We start from the raw sequence: 17,799 nt of genomic DNA, 5'->3' as shown, positions 1-17,799 counted from the left end.
GGAAGATACACAGCATCTGGTGGTGTCTATGAATTACAGACTTCAAGCAGTTATCAAACACAAAGGACTTGCAACCAAGTATGAAATATAACTTTTTTTTAAAGATTATGTTAATTTCTCCAATTACTTTTCGCCCCCTAATATGAGAAAATATATTAAAAAGGGCTGTAATTATTGCATGGTTCATCAATGGAACCCTCAATTAAAGTTGGCAGTGTACTAAAGTATTCCTCATTCAAATCCAAGATATGTAATGAAGACATCGGCCTACGGAACAAGGTATGAATCACATCGTGACATTAAAATAAGTTTAAGTCTATTAGCTAGAAGTGATTGAAACTAATAATAATTTATGTAAAGAACGAGCATTCATGGTTTCCATACATCATTCGCAATACTCAGGTATAGTGTGAGCGGCGTACTGTTTTTTCCGGTGTCTGCTAGCGTTACTCACAATAACAGAGAAGGGGGGGGGGAGGTGGGGTGGGTTATGGAACCCTAAAAAGTTTTCGTGTAACATGAGAGGTCATATTATTTGTAGATGTAGATTTCGTATTACATTTGATGACAATGTAACGTTACTAAGTTACATAGCTATTTGCACAGCTAACGCTAGCTACCGGACCATGTCAAGAAAGGCAACATTAGTTTAGACAACGTTGCGCACAGTATCCATCTGTCATATCAGGTAACGTTACGTTAGCTAGCTAGCTAATGTAATTAACACAATCTAATGTCAGCAAACTGATTTCTGTGTAAAGATGTCAAGCCGGAGAAAACTAAATAAAAGAATACGGCAGTATGGATTAGTGTTGTAATTATTTTATTACGCTTCCTCATATGTTCCTTCAGCCTTTTTTGATGAAATCTCCTTTGTTTTTGTTTTATTCTTCTTGTTCTGATTGCTAATTTAACACCCAGCACAGCTTTATCCTCGAACAGTTTAGCTAGCAAAACCAGAAACACCAGGTGTAACATTTCGCAAGGCAGTTGTTTCAAAAATATCACAACAATCATTCACGAGAAAGGCTGTTTATTGTGCACGAGATACATAATTGCACGAGCCACAGCGAATCCCGCAAATTCTTCTCTGCAGTGTAAAGATGTTCATACCGGGCAAAAGGTGGATAAAGAATATTTGTGGAAATTGATCATCACTGATTCTATCCCAGGTCTGCTACAGCATTTTTACCCGGCTCAGCAGTGTAAAGACAGCTTAAGTTAGCCTAATGTTAGACAATGAATGAGTATGTACATAACGTTACTTTTATAACAACCATTTTTTTATTCAGTAAATAGTAAGTGTTATTGTTGGCGTGGCCCAGGTGCCAACTGACTGACGTCACACAGGTGACACTGGTTGGATCTGGTTGGATCTACGGGAAGTGAGGTCCAAAAACACACCTGCAATTACTGCTTCTCGCCATTGGTACCGCCAAAGAGAACGAAACGGAAATCTTCGAGATTGTAACTTTAACAAAGCCATGTAATATATATATATATATACATGGTTGTATTTTTTACCTTACAATACAGGGAAACATCACAATGATCTGAATGGGTTTTATACATATGCAAATACATATTCGATATCATTGTACACTATTCAGATTCAGTTTCAAATTTGAACATTAAAGCTAGAATTTAAACAGTACAGCAGTTAAACAGAAAAAATATATACATATTAAGAAAATATCAAGCAACCGTACATTCACAACGGTGATCTTCATAAGACTGACATCAGCTTCACATAAACAGACATCGAAACCGACACCCAACGACTTAATGTTTATGGAATTTTAGTGTACGGATTAAGCCTAAATTGAAATTGAATTTGAAAGAGAGATTTTGCAACAGATCAGACACGTTTGTGGGCCCTATGTAGCAAGGAGTGAGCTTTGAAATGCCTCATTATTAAAACTTCAAACATACAGAACAGATTTATTGTTTTGAGAGATGAATCATATCCCCAAACAATAACCCACTCCGCTGAGCTCCAATCACCTTGGCTTGGCAGACACCGCATTTGCATTTCTTTCCCAACCTTGCAGTCTGACTGTTGCACAACGTACCACATCTGAAGCCAAAGCCTGAAAACAACAAATCTGTAAGTGATACAGTTTTAACTGTCACGCCTCCTTATTAGGAACGTCAATCGCTCGCACCCATGATGTAAAAAACCTGTCGGTCACTGTCGTTTGGAAGTTTCGTTTAGAAAATCAAACGAGGCTCGGAACAGACAGGTGGCCTTAAAGTCACTTTTTCTGACTGAAATAACAAAATGGCCAGCGCTTCAAGGACTTCAGTCATAATTGTATCCCGCGGTAAATATGCGGCTTTTCTGCGCTGCCAATCAGACCTCAGAAGCGTGCTCGCCGCCTAAATCAGCCCAATCAAATTATAATCACACAGTCGGCTGTACTCGAGTTTAAAAAAAGTTCAAATTTCGAAAGGTGAAGAAGGGCTAAACATAGGTCAATAATCAAGCTAATGATAGGGTGAATGTAATTAATATAGTGGCGAAATCATTTCCATTATGTTTCCCTCTGCCATTTACCCACTCAAACTTCTTCTAATCTTTTTTCAAATTTTATTTCTAATTTCTGAGTAGAATAAAATCTCATTTGAGTGGGACCGAACTCACCTTCATCTCCTTAGATTACTTCGGAGGCTTCTTGGTGCCGCCGAACCGGCTAACATGATTAGACCGCGCACAACTGACATTTTTAAACATCATCCTCTGCTCACCCCCATCACCCCTGCAAAGAGGTTGGCAAAAAATAATTATGGTCAACCACTGTCAGTATAGAGACTGACACACTGAATACGAATAAATAAATAAATAAATGATACTCTGATACAAAAAAGTTAACCACACTTCTCTGCTCACCAATGAGATTTTGTTATGATACTATTCATTATAAATATAAAATAAACACAAGCAGAAATCCAGGACAGGAAAAGTCAGGGTCTCTTATCTAAGAGGGTTCTGACCAATGGCAAATTATAGTGTTATAATGTTAGTTCCAATGGATTTATCTTATTTTTATAATCGAATAGGAGTATCGTACAGTATGTGGAGTGCAATGTTTTACTCCCTTTGCCTGAAAGCCATGTTTAAAAAAAGCCAGTGATGGTTATGAGTTGGTAGCAATAACTGGCATACTAAGGATCACAGTAAAAATGCATTTTTTTTTGGTCCTGGGGGAAGTTATTATTTTTCTGTGTCTTTATGCTCGAGTCAACGGTAGCTCTTTCGCACAAACGGTTATATCATTATGACCAGTGAAGCAGCAAGCTCCACCTCTCTACTGGGAGATGGAGCCAAATGTTAGCGGAGTGGAAAGATTCACTTGCCTGATAGTTGGTGGCATCATTAAATGGATGTCAGTAATTTCACACCACAGACCTGAGTAAAAGTACTACGCTGACCAGATTTGTGTTATTCCCTTAAAACGGGCGCGGTCAAAGAACAAGCACATAACCGTCCAGACCCACGGCGCAACTCACTTCCACAGACACATTTTAGCTGGCACCACCTGCTCATGCGGCCCACAAAACGTCCCTCAAAGGTCGTCCGTGAGTGAGTGAGTGAGTGACCACAATTTGCCATGCATAGCCCACGGTGGCAGGCAGTCCTGCGCGCCATGGGAAAAATAACTGGAAAGGCTACAGAAGGAAAAAGTACCTGCCAAACCTCAGAAAGCAAGCTTGTATGTTTTCAGCTCAAGTTGCAAAAGGAATAAACTTTTGAAAAGTAGAGAGCTGCTATTCATCTGAGCTGCACTACAGTAGAGAAAAGGCAAGCACACTTAACATAAAGAAAAAAAAAAAATTCTGGGGTTTATGTCTACTTGTTTTTAAAAAATGCAAATGTACTCCTCTACTCGAGTGCTGCCGGAAACATTAGACTCATTTTTATTTTATTTTATTTTTTTATTTTTAAAGAAAGGATTGTTTTGTTACACATAGAGGCTCCCGGCTCACTGGACTAAAAACGTTCAGCCCGTTCTCCGCTCCCCGCTTCGGAGCGCTCAATCACATCCTGAGCAGTCGCACTGCCGGAATGTCTTCCATCACGGTGACACTCATTTCACCCTGCTTTTTACCCAGCTTCCCTTCAGTTCAGCCGTGCTGCCACCGCGCCAGAGAACGCTGCAATCGCCAGAGCTGGCCCAGGCGTACCGCGGCCATGAAGCTGAACAGAGGGGGCGCTAGGGAGCAGTGATGCCCGAGGATTCCGGACTGAAACTCTCCCTCCTTGCCCCATTCCGTGTGGCCCCATGTGGCTGTCGTGCACGTTTGGCCCTGACAACCAGGGCTAGTCTGGATAATCCTGGTCACATGACTGCACTAAGAACGAGTGGCTTGACATTATACACCACCTATGATGCCACCATAGTTTTTTTCTTTTTTTTCTTGGCAGAACGTCAGAACTTTCTGTGTTTATTTATTTACTTGTCTATTTACTTGGCCAGCTGGAGTGACTTTTAGCTCTTGTGCGACACAAACATTTTGCATGTTGCATAGCAAATGACCATAATTTCCACAATAACAAATCTGAATCCCCAGTTAATTACTGTGGGTAGAAACAAATAACTGTAGCATGAATTTTATTACCACATGTAAATTAATTAAAATTAAATGAGAATGAAGCAGAAAGACTTCATTACACAAGCCATGCTCTGAATTTTAGAAGCCTTCTAATCATTGTCACTAAACACACAATCTATTCGGTTACGTCCTGCCAATACAAATTATAAACAAGTAGAAAAGTACAGAATGGAATGCATTCTAAACTTTCAGTGTGATTGAAAATTAGGGAAATTCCCCATTATTTATTTATTTATTTATTTATTTATTTTGGAGTAGTCTTAAGAAGTTGTTTTATAATTAACATATTCTACTACAGAGTAGGAATGTACGTTGTTTTATCTGTTTATGTGAAGGATTTTCAAACATGATGTGCCAAAACAAAAAATGTCACCTCTGTTTGTGAACCTTTAACATCATGTAACTTCTCTGAATAAGTAATACACATTTGAATGATTTTTGTACTTTTGGTGTTTTAAGTAAACACACCAAAAACTGACCTTTAAAGCTAAGACAAGATATCTACTGATTGCAACACTAATCTGTTTTGCCTTTGTTGTTAGATCTAATCAATTTTTGTTGTTTGACATACTCCTTGAAATATACAATATATGTGTACAAATGTGACTGGCCCCACACTGATGGGTCACAGATTTATCAAAATGTCAAATCCTTGCTACAAGCCACACAGTGCCAAGAATTTCAGACTATCCACTCCGGGCAAAATAATGTCCCTTCCAGACACTACAGCATCTCCAGGCCCCGTTTATTTATTTATTTATTTATTTATAAGAATGTGAACATCTTTCCATCATGACAAAATATTATTGGTTTTTACAAATTCCCAACAGTTAAAACACATCTCCTTTACAAGTCAAAACTCATAAAGAAAACACATCTAAGACTAATATATTCACAAGAATAACAACCAAGAACAATCAGAAAGATAACCATCTGTTAAATCAATAACAAATACAATTTAACCGCAAACCACAAGGACAGTAAAGAAGACAAACATTCTCTCATATAAAAAAACAATACATGTGCCAGGTTTAATTTACTGGTGAGACGGGTGTCCCTCCCATGACTAAATATGTGATGCAAAATTAGTTTTGAGGAGCGCAAGTGAAGGTGACGGTGGTGGGTGTGGTCACAGGCATCACTGAGCACACTGTTTGTTCACAGTCCCGTTCGGAGTGTGGAACTCCACTCTGAATCAAGGTGCCTCTTCTCTCTGGCAGGGGGCTGCTGGGTATTTGAACCAATCTTTTGAGCACAACACCATACCTCAGACTCCTAAGCCTTATGTGTGGGTAGGTAAACACCCCACAAGCTGCTTCGCCACTGCTGAAAAGCGCTCAGACTCACTACGGAAGTTTATCTGTCCTTCACTCTGATACCATTAGCATATAAAAGGCTGACGTCTTTTTTTCTTCCCTGGGTAAAATATCTCAAATGCATTGGGAACAGGAGGCTAGCTTGATAGTAAACAATAGTCAAGTTATAGGTGCATAGTTAATGTGGCTGGGTAAACTCGTAGAACACGAAGCTAATGAACTTTGCGGGTTTCTTCAGGGAATTTATTCGTGTCGAGAACAACCTGCTTCCAACAGGTTTTTCAAAAGCTGGCTCATTATCTGCTTTTTCCACCGTAGAGCTGGAATCAGGCTGTCTCATTATACCCCATCAAATATGCAGATAGGGCATTTATTTTATTTGTTTATTTTTTTAACGGTATTTTTATCGTGAAGCCACTTGAAAAGAAAAACAAAAGAAAAAAGAAACAAGTACTGGAAGAGTTATTTAAAAAATAAACATTTATTTTCACTCTGCTATGCGCATTTCTCCCACCTAATGCTCATGATACATATTAGAGTAAGTACAAGATGCTAACCTTCCTTAAGAATCCAATTACTTGTTTATTAGTTCATGTAGAGTGTTTGAAGATCACACGACACTATCCAGTGATTTAAATCCTAGCCCTCGTGAAGCTTTAGCTCTGATCTGTAATTCAGAGACCGGAAAGGATTTCTGCGTCCGATCAAACCTACCCAGTGTGATGTGGCCATAAAGGAACAGCCTCTTTTCTGCCCTCCAAGCCAACCAAACACCGAGATTTATTCATTTCAGTCATGATTGTCCCCTCTCTGCAGTAAAGCTCCCATTGTTCACGCCCCGAAATCACTACAAACCGTAAAACTCGAGGAGCGGACCCGCTGGCCCCCCGTAATTCACCTCCTCGCTCCCCGGACCCGCCCCGCGTATTTTCTGCACTCTCTCTGTCAGTACATCTCCGACGCGGACAGGTCTTTTGGCAGCGCTTTACCTTAAACTCTCTCCTATGCGGTGAGGTAGTCAGATGTGGCAGGTAATTTCTGGTTAATGGAAGCAGGCACTGAGATGGAAGCCGTGATTTCCCACAGGGACCTGGGAGGAAATGGAGGGAAAACGCGTTGATAAATCCTTTGGAAGTAGGAGGAAAACAGGCCCTGAGACTGAATGTGTGTGTGTGTGTGTGTGTGTGTGTGCGTCTGGGTATATGTGCGTGTGTGTGTGTGCTTGAATGATGCTTGTGTTCACTGCCTCGGACAGATAAACACACAGATGCTAAGGCACAATAGCATGGCTTTGTGCTGTGTAATTCCGTACACTGAATCATTTAATTAGGATTTTTGATAAGGGGCAGCAGGTAGCAGTCTGGATTTAATTGCTATTAACTTTCTCTCACAAATAATCATAATTAGAAACTTTTTTATTGGTTTTAATTGCAACGTTATGCATTCAGTGCCATGGGATCCCATGACTGATGATTGATTGACAGATGGAGGGCTTTGTTATGATAGATTGGAACCTTCTGGAGTCCACCATTTGATACAACTGGGACCTGCTGTTAAATTCAAACCTAGCTGTAGGTTTCAATGTCAATCTATCAAAAGTAACTTGATCCCGAGTTGCCATCCTTTTTTCTGAACCATTTAAACAATTGAATAAAATGCAATTGTTGTGCTATTGGTTGCGCCATTTTGAATTTTTAATTTTTTTGCTTGTTTGTTTTTTTTCTCCTTCTAGACACATTAGAAATTATATAGACTCCAACGAATAATTCAAGGATGCCAGTTTTCTTTTTCACAATGAAGTTGGCTACACTTTTCGGGAATCCGGTTTCAGCCATCTCCATTTCTCTCTCCAGATACAAGGAGAAATGATTGTGAGAATTCATTACTTTCATCACTTTGAGTGAGTCTCACTCTCTTCAAATCTTAATCTATTTTCATTAGAGACCCCTCCAGATCCTGTCAAGTAAAATAAATTATATATCAACAGGACTAATGGAGGCAGGCTAAATAGAATACCTAAAATCAATTTCATTTTCCATTATCATCTCCATAGTATCCCTGACAGTGGGACAGGGGAGCTTGATGAACAGAAACATGCGCGCGATGGTGAAATTTGAAATGGTATTTCTGAATGAATGCATTGTTCTTGATCCCTGGTGAAATGTACACATATGCACACTTACACACGCTCACATGTACAGACTCCAGAGTCTTATGGTTACACAGATGATATCGGTACAATAACGCAGCAGTGGAATTAAATAACGATACGTCTGCTTCTTAATTATCGGTACAGTACTTAATTTCTCTACATGGGGATTTATATATGTGTTACATTAATTGTAATTTTTGGTGGAGCGATGCACGTTGTGACCTGGGATCTTTTTGTTTACATTTGTTTGTCTCGTCTGTGTGGGCTTCTCTTGATTTTTTTTTTCTGGGTGGTCATCAGATTGACCGTTTCCGTCTCCTATGCGGCACTGTATAAGAAAAATAATCCATTTAATGTACAAATGTATTGGTTGCTTGGTATATATATTGGTTTGATATGCATATGTATTAAATAAATAAATAAATAAATAAATATATAAAGGGACTCAAGCAAAGAGAATCTGACAACTCTTTAAAACAAAATCAGAGATGGCAAAATTATTATTCAGAAATGTTCAAATTTTATTTTGTGTATAATCCTGGTTTTATTATTTGAACTCTTTGTTCCTGTTGATAAATGCGAGTAGATCCTCGGAGACAGATGTGCAGCTCAGAGTTACAGAATGACTAGTCAATTGGACAGGTGGAAAGTAGCACATGCCAAACACATACACATGTGGCAAATGTCACATGTAAATGCGATTAAAGGTCAGATCGGATTATCAAGGTGGTATCTGGATCAGAAGGATCCTGATTTCTTTTTCCTGTTTTGAAAAAAAAAGCTCAGTTTGAAGATTTAATCCAATCAAAACAGTGAAATACATTTGAAACCTTTAAAAAAAGGAGGCACTGATCTGTAAAGACTTCACAATGAAATAAATGAAATATCACGGCTGGTAGCAGCATATGCAGTCATGTGATGAGCGATAAGGATTAGCGACGTCCTTTGAGTCCTCTTGGTGGGGAGGGAGAGTGGCGGCAGGAGAGAGCTCCCTCAGGCGTCGCTGCTGTTCCTCGCGTCAGAGGGGGCCGCTTTAATGGCTTTCTAGAATCATCCGCAGCTCCAAACGCCGGCCCGTGCGAGGCCCATTTGTCCCAGGACATCACGTCAACATCTAACAAAGGCGGAAATCAAACTTACCGGAAAAATCGATTGGATGGAGGAGACTGGGTGGGCAGCATTGGGGACTGTTGTGTGTGTGTGTGTGTGTGTGTGTACAGGTGGGGAGGGGGGATTGGAATGGGGGAGGGGAGTGCCATCATGGCTGTTCAGTAATCTAAAACATTGTTCTGTGCTTCAGCCATGTTAGTGAGGTCTGGACTGCTGCTTTAGCCATGTTAGTGAGGTAAGGACTGCTGCTTCAGCCATTTTAGTGAGGTCTGGACTCAGGACTGCTGCTTCAGTCATATTAGTGAGGTCAGGACTGCTGCTTCAGCCATGTTAATGAAGCTCTCGCCAACACTGTGTGGGATCCTTGTAACATGGAGATGTGTCATAGCTGATTGTACCTTGGGACCAAATATTAGCAAAGAGCCCTGGTTTGTCTGGCCTCTGTTGTCTAGAGTTTAGCATTTAATTTCAACAAGAAGCCTCCCTCGATGCTTATTGGCAGATAATTTATGAAACACAAGTAATTCATGCTGAACAAGTAGTTTAAAATATCTTCCAGCAGTCAAGGGGATTTGGTGGTGGTGGTGTGGGGGTGGAGTTAGGTGGAAAAACGTACACAAAAATAAATGCTCTTGTTAATCAGGAAGATCACACCATAACAAATTATCGTTGGGACAAATCACCTACCGAGATGTTCATTTCCCTGTTTGTAATTTATTTCCCTAATAATAATGGGAGGGCTGGGGTTGGGGAGAGAAAAAGCTGGCAATCTTTAAACAAACTTTCAAACAGTTATTAATGGGCCACAGGATCAGTTAGGCACAGCATCAATTAACATTAAAAAAATTACACTGTCTCCTCTAAGTTATGGGTGCATGGTAGAATTCAACACAAAATGCTCCACGAATCTCTGTTGTGTTATCATTTCAGTTCTTTATTTATTTATTTTTACTTTTAAAAAATTAGCTTGGAAGCAATACAGTATATTGGGAAATGAATATGACACGCTGAGTGTATTTTCTCATTGTAATAGATTGTCAGCACATGGCTGTTCCTCCTCCGTAGTCATTCCTGAGCCTCTTACCAGGCATAGCCGCAATTCAAATATGAACTACTGCGAACAATAACCGGGCAACGCCAAGGCCAAATGTAATGGATATATGTACTGCTTTTCCCATCATGAATGCATGATAATGGTACAATTTATATAATGTGAAGAGAACGGACTGCCGGTGACTAACTGACAAGAGGTTTGAGTCACCCCGTCTTTTCTGCTCTCTCCTTCCACCACATGAAACCGCACCACAGAACCAGGCTCACGGATAGTGCCTTTTCATATGATTTTTTTTTTTTTGTGGACTTCTAAGTGTTGCAAAATGTCAGTTTCTCTCCCTAATCAGACACACCGACCGCGGTGATGTTTTTTTATGCCCGCACCACACCAAAAACAGAGTGAATAAATTAGCTTCCGTTGCAACCGCGGTGTCACTTGCTCTACCCATCAAGGCTGGCGTCAGAGGCTCGCGGTAGAAGAGAGGAGCCGCGCGATACGGATAATTAAAATTTCCGTGATAAAGTAATTAGCTCGAGCAGCAGACAAAGCGGAGGGAATTTCTATTCTTATCATTCAAATGAACAGATAAGAAAATTAGTCGACGTTTCACAATCCCCCGTCTTTGGAGAAACTCAGAAGTTTGCGCGTTATTAATTTATACGTTATTTCATGTCTTGCCCCCCGCGGGGGCCCCGCGAATCGGCAGAAGTCATCCCGGAGCCTTAAATATAGGCCCCTCAGCAGCAGCGGCAGCGCAGAAAATCGCTCCTAACGAGGGCGAAAAATTAGCTCGGTTTAAAAACGGAGAAAAATGTCAGGTGGCCTCCTGAAATAAGTCGCCCGCCGCGGTGTCCAAAGTGTACCGTGGCACGTAGCGAAGGCTACTACGCACCGTGCGGAACACGTCGAATGCTAGCGGCCCGGGGGCTCGCTGACCGCTGATAGCGCCGCGAATAATGTCGTCCTCAGGCGGCGATTTATGGCGGGAAGGCTCTAGAGGAAGTAGGGCTGATCTGTGGCCCAGTGTGCCCGCTGATCACGGTAAGAGACAGGGCTACGGACACGTAGAGAGCTCCGAGTAAAAGCACAGTTATCAGGGAAGAGGGATGTGAAAATTTCGCTGGATCTGTGAAAGAGTAAATCAGGGTTCACATGTGGATCTATGTGCGCCTGTGTACGTGTGCATGTATGTGCATATGCACGCCTATGTTTATTTTGTGTGGGCATATGTGTGCATGTTTTTGTGTGCCCCTGAATTTGTGGTTGTGTGTATGTGTTGTGTGTACACGTGTGCCTGTATGTGTGCGCATGTGTACATATTTGTGAGTGTGCAGACAAGAACCAGAGGTATATAGTCTATCTCTCTTGGGCTTTTGTCCTGTGGTGTATTGACCACGCTGTTCACTATTGTGTGTGTGTGTGCATTTGTTTGTGCATGTATGTTGATTGCATAACAGATTGTCCATTGGGAAGATGAACCTTGTTCACTGATTGATTAAATGCTGTGGTGTTGTACTCTTGTTACATAGGTTAATAACAGCTGCATTCAATGCACAGAATCTTTTATCTGAAATTTAAAGCCTCCAGTCAGCCTAACCTGCATGTCTGGCCTGTGGGAGGAAACCGGAGTACCCAGAGGAAACCCACGGATTCAAAATCAGGACCTTCTTCCTGCATAAATTCACCAAAAGTGCCCTGGAGAAATTTAATTTCTACAAAAATATGAATTACTATAAGAGCCCACGGTATGAGCACAAAATGTTAGCGTGCATATGTAAATCAAAAATACGTACAAACAAAAAATAAATAAAATTGCAGCACGGTACTGGTGAGCTAATTGAATCCTGTAAACATATGTAATTATTTATTCATTATTCAATATATTGACTCATATCTTCTGTGGACAGAGTAGCGTTCAATATTAATATATGGGACAAAATTGGGAAGTTCTGCCCAGACCCAGCTCATTCCCCACAGACCAGCAGCCAGATGCACCTTACTTTAGCACCCGCAGAGTAGGAGAAACTCGGGACTTAAGGAAGCAGAAATTGAGGTTTAAAAAGCCTTATTTGGTATGAATATCCATAAAAAGGTCACAGCAAACAAAAATGGCAGCGCCTTTCAGCACAAAATGGCCTTCATCGCGGTGAGACTGACTGAACCCACGGTTTCCTTCTTTCACTATTGAGGAGACGCAATGCTCAATCGCGAAAAACAAACACAGTATTAGTTAATTTAGCTAGTTAGTTAGCTAGTAAGGGCAGCATGGTGGTGCAGTGGGTAGCATTGTCGCCTCACAGCAAACACAATATTAGTTAATTTAGCTAGTTAGTTAGCTAGTAAGGGCAGCATGGTGGTGCAGTGGGTAGCATTGTCGCCTCACAGCAAACACAATGTTAGCTAATTTAGCTAGCTAGTTAGCTAATGAGGGCAGCATAGTGGTGCTGTGGGTAACACTGTTGCTTAACACAGCAAACACAATATTAGCTAATTTAGCTAGCTAGTCAGCTAATGAGGGCAGCATGGTGGTGCAGTGGGTAGCACTGTCGCCTCACAGCAAGAAGTCTGAATCTCGGACAGGGCCTTTCTGTGTGGGGTTTGCTTGTTTGCCCCGTGTCTGTGTGGGTTTCCTCCAACAGTCCAAAAAGTTGGCTAATTGGAGTCTCTAAATTGCCCATAGGTATGAGTGTGTGAGTGAATGGTGTGTGCGATAGATTGGCAACCTGTCCAGGGTGTATTCCTTCCTCTAGCCCAATGCACACGGGGTAAGACTACAGCACCCCCCGCAACCCTGACCAGGAATAGGCCTAAGCGGGTAGATCATGAATGGTTGGATAGTTAGCTTATGATTAATCGAGGATCATATTTGCAATATGAAGATGCAAAGATAACACAGACTAACATCAGATCATCGTTAATGTAGCTTAATTAACTTACCTTGCAGGCTTAGCCATGGATCATTGTTATCATCAGATCATCGTTAACATAGCGTAATTAACTTACCTTGCTGGTTAGCCCTTTAAAAATGAAACGTAGTCCCAAACGAAATAAGTATACACACAGTATGCTGACAAAATGACACTATTTAAAGGCAGACTACACAGGATTTTTTACTTGAAAATATTATAAAATATCCATGCTAAGGTATATGATGCACAGGCAATCTATATCTTTACTTAGTTTCACCTGATTCTTGCACATTTTACCTGTGTTTGTTATTCTAAAATGTGTTTGGGACTTTTCTAGGCGTGGCACTCCTTTCTGTGTGGGTAAGGGTGGACAAGGCTACAGAGCCTGCGGTTTGGAATCAGATTCTAGCAGTGATTGTTGCTTGCCAGCTGCTGGAATAACGGATGCTAAGAAAGAAGCCTAGATACAACAAAGCAAAAAGACAAGCTGACAGGGCTTGTTCAATGACTAGAGTCAACCCTGGAATTGCTTTTCCTCGGCGGGGTCAGCTGAATGTTAAGCAGCTAGATGCCTGATGTTTGGGATCTTTTGTATTGAACTCCCATCAAGATGTCTCCCTCCCTATGGGAACTGCTGTTACTGTTCATTGTTGCAATTTAGCTAGCTTGGTAATTCACCGGAATTTATTTCAATCGGGAACTGAATTGCTAACTAGCTATGTGTAGTGAACTTAACTAACAAAGCTAACAAAGTTGCAAACATCAGGGTTCACTGATTATAAAACACAGCATAACTTGAAATATTGAAATAGTTAAATTATTTATTTATAACTCTATTCCTCAGGAATATAACAATGTAACATTACATTACATTTTATTTGACAGTGGATTTACCTGAAGCGACGCATAATAACTGCATACCGAAGGATGTTCGAACGACTACAGAACACAGGTCAGATAAGGTAGCAACAATTTGCATAGTGCCAGTTATCCATAGCCATGAAAATATACATATTATGTTGTTTTTCTGAAAATAAAGATGCTAATATCTGAATAGGTAGGATATGGATAACTTCGCAAAAATTTATTCAATTTACAAGTGTATTAGCTAGCAATAATGTACCTATGGCCTACTAATGTTACTTATTCCACAGACGATTCCATGTTTACATCTAGGTTCCAACTAAATTTCCAGAATAGCTAAATACCAAACTAGGAAACACACAAAATAGCAGCAATATGGAGTGCCATACGATGTTCTCACACGTTAAAGGGTACACTCAGTGTAAAAGATTGTTATAGGACAGCCTAATTACTGTTACCATTTATATGGAATCATTCATGTTGATAAAAAATGCTATTTTCAATATCGCCTCACCTCTTCGCTCGGCATTTCGCTGGTAGTGCTCGTGGGTGCGTCGTCAACGGAAGTCAGGGTGGGGTTGAGGGCGGAGGAGGAGACAAACACAGAGTCTAGAAGGGCCGCGAAAAACCTGCGTAGTATTCCTTTAACGCGCACGCTCTAATCCAGCAGGAGAGACGCTGACAGACCACTCGTCCCGGAGGGCAGAGTTTTCGTTGTTATGTCGGCTTTTCTGCGACGGCTAGTCGCTGTAATTGCCTCATTATGAAGTGGCTGCACTTTTTCCTCGTTTCTCTTGTTCTGTTTTCAGTAAATAACGACGCTCGAATGCCTGCTGGGGCGAGAAACCTCGTACACGCATTTCGAAGAGTGACTTTTGGAAAAGAAGGCAATGTGCGTAATTAAGAATAAAGGGAGCAGTCAGTCAAACTACTGCGGCGTTCATCTGAGAAGGAATTTGAGCCAATTTTATCAATACTGCAATATGTTGGGACAACCTTGTTAGGACATGTTCTGTCAGCTGAAATCCAAGAGCAGGTACATTTGAGCCAGTGTTAGTTCAGAGACTAACACTGGCTCAAATGTGTTGAGCTAGCCAGCTCCCCACCCCACACTACCTCCCACCCCCATTGAAGGAGTCCATTGCCACACTGAGTAGTCACTTTTGCGATCAGTCGTAAAAGCTCTTATATTGTACTTTGTATCATTATCGTGATGTTGTAGCTTGTCATGCCTTCTAGTTTGGCTATGAATAACTGTTTGAGTATTGTACCATATCGGACCTGTACTTTGTAGTTGTTCCAATGAACTTCAGTATACACTTATTGTACTTTGCTTTGGATACAAGTGTCTGCCAAATAAATGAAATGTAATGTAAAATAATTTTTTGTAAATTTGCCAGTTGTTAAAAGATTCCCTGACAAACTGGCTGAACTTTTAGACATGGGTCACTTCAGGAGATGAGTGAGGTGATGTAAGATTCTCATCCATGCATTGCCGACCCCTGCAAAAGGAAACTGTTGCAGAGAGAGGCAGCAGTATACCTGAGCATGAAAGCCACACAGGAATGGAGTGAAGAATCATTCTGGAACAGGAACTCAGAGCATTACCTGTGGATTAATCTTTAATAATGCGTCAGAAATCATAAATAAAATGATGTATAAAGAGCATAACGGATGTGAAAGCGAAGCACTGGAGGAAAAAACATGAGCTGAAGAGTAGTGGAAAATTACAAAAAAACATTCTGACAAAAATTGCTGAAGTACCTAATTTCTCTCTTTCTCTCAGCTCTTATTATTTTCCCTCTGTTCTTCACTTTTAAACAACAGCTAAATGTGATTCAAGGCTCATGATTAGTGCATGAGTGTTGTCTTCCATGCCAGTAAAATGCATTCTGTGGGCTGTGCTTTGAGAGCTGTGTTCTGTGGGCTGTGTTATAAGGGCTGTGTTCTGAGGGCTGTGCTCTGAGGGGCTGTGTTTGAGGCCTGTGTTCTGAGGGCTGTGTTTGAGGCCTGTGTTCTGAGGGCTGTGTTTGAGGCCTGTGTTCTGAGGGCTGTGCTCTGAGGGGCTGTGTTTGAGGCCTGTGTTCTGAGGGCTGTGTTCTGAGGGGCTGTGTTTGAGGCCTGTGTTCTGAGGGCTGTGTTTGAGGCCTGTGTTCTGAGAGCTGTGCTCTGAGGGGCGGTGTTTGAGGCCTGTGTTCTGAGGGCTGTGCTCTGAGGGGCTGTGTTTGAGGCCTGTGTTCTGAGGGCTGTGCTCTGAGGGGCTGTGTTTGAAGCCTGTGTTCTGAGGGCTGTGTCCTGAGGGGCTGTGTTTGAGGCCTGTGTTCTAGCTCGGATAAACTATTCTGCAGCTCCCAGCATGCTGGCTAGTACACGTGCATCCATGTCACGCCTGTGTGTATTTATCCTTCATTTGGTTGTCTGCTTTTTTTGCAGTAAAGTACAGGAAGTAAAAGGACAAATAATGTACATTATGCCAGTGTCTGAGCAAAACAAATAACAGTAAAACAGAATAGCATATTTCTGTATGTATCCCAGCGTTAGCTCTGTAATATCCAGGTTGGTTTTCAGAGTGAATATGTACGCATGTATCCTGCAATTCAAATCCTTGAGGACCATAGTTTTACAGTTACCTTTCAATGAACTACCTGGAAATCCAGAAGGGTTAACATTCTGTCTGAACAATAGCTTCAATTCAGCTGCTTTCAGTTCAGTTCTGCTGAAAAAAGCCTCTAACTTGGTACAGACACAAACACACAAACACACACACACACACACACACACACACACACACAAACACACACACACACAAACACACACAGAGTGGAGACACAAATAGAATTGGAGAAGCATCGGCAATGTTATGCAGCAAAAGCAATTGTTTATTGTTTTGCTATTGAAAACAAACAATATCCCCAAAGAAATTAACCTGCAGCTCGAACCCCCCCCCCCAACCCCCACACAACACCACCACATACAGACCCACATTCACAACTGCACTGCATGTGCAATATGCATAAATATTTACATTCACAACAGGTTTATGCCGAGCTGTGTGTTCCCAGTGAATTAATTTCACATTGAGACACAGCCAGAGGATTTCCGAAAGAATACGCTGCACTTTCTAAACACCCACACCTGCTAATTAACATTCTCAAGCAACGGAAGATTGCTTTTTTATTTATTCGTTTGTCTATTTATTTATTTTATTTTCAGCAGGATAGAATCCGGAGCGTTTCCCAAAAAAACAAAACAAAACCTGTCCCTGCACACATCCGTCTTTCCCGACAACAGTCAAATCGTGGTGCCGCCGTGCCGCAGTTAATCAAAGCCAGGCAGCACGCGTACTCCGAAATGCGCGGCTCTGTCCCGTTTAAATGCTTTATCTCCTGTGTCATTGCCTTTTAGCACGTACGCCCCCCCCCCCAGCCCCCCCCCCACCCCCCCCGGCCCGTTAACGTTTCCCAATTTCCTGTGCCGATCAAACAATCGAGACGCGGCGGTTAATTTGTGATGCTGACTGCCCCTGCAGGGGAAACCGACGACGCTGAATAACCACACCAATCGCTCATGATTTAGTGGGGGGGACGAAAGTCAATAAGGATTTGGGAACCCCCCCCCCACCACCACCTCGCAAATTAGTGCTCGCCATGCAAGAACGCTGAGGCGGGGGGGGGGGCGGTGCGGCCGGGTGTGTTCTCGAGCAAACCGCTCGGCCCTTGGGCTCTTTCCAACCGCTTACTTTATCCGTCCGTGTCTCCTCGGGTCCTCGACCGACCCCGA

This window comes from Anguilla rostrata, chromosome 18 (genome assembly GCF_018555375.3).
Source record: "Anguilla rostrata isolate EN2019 chromosome 18, ASM1855537v3, whole genome shotgun sequence".
Taxonomy (NCBI): Eukaryota; Metazoa; Chordata; class Actinopteri; order Anguilliformes; family Anguillidae; genus Anguilla; species Anguilla rostrata.
The sequence above is the reverse complement of the archived record's forward strand: the minus strand, read 5'-3'. Positions refer to the sequence as shown.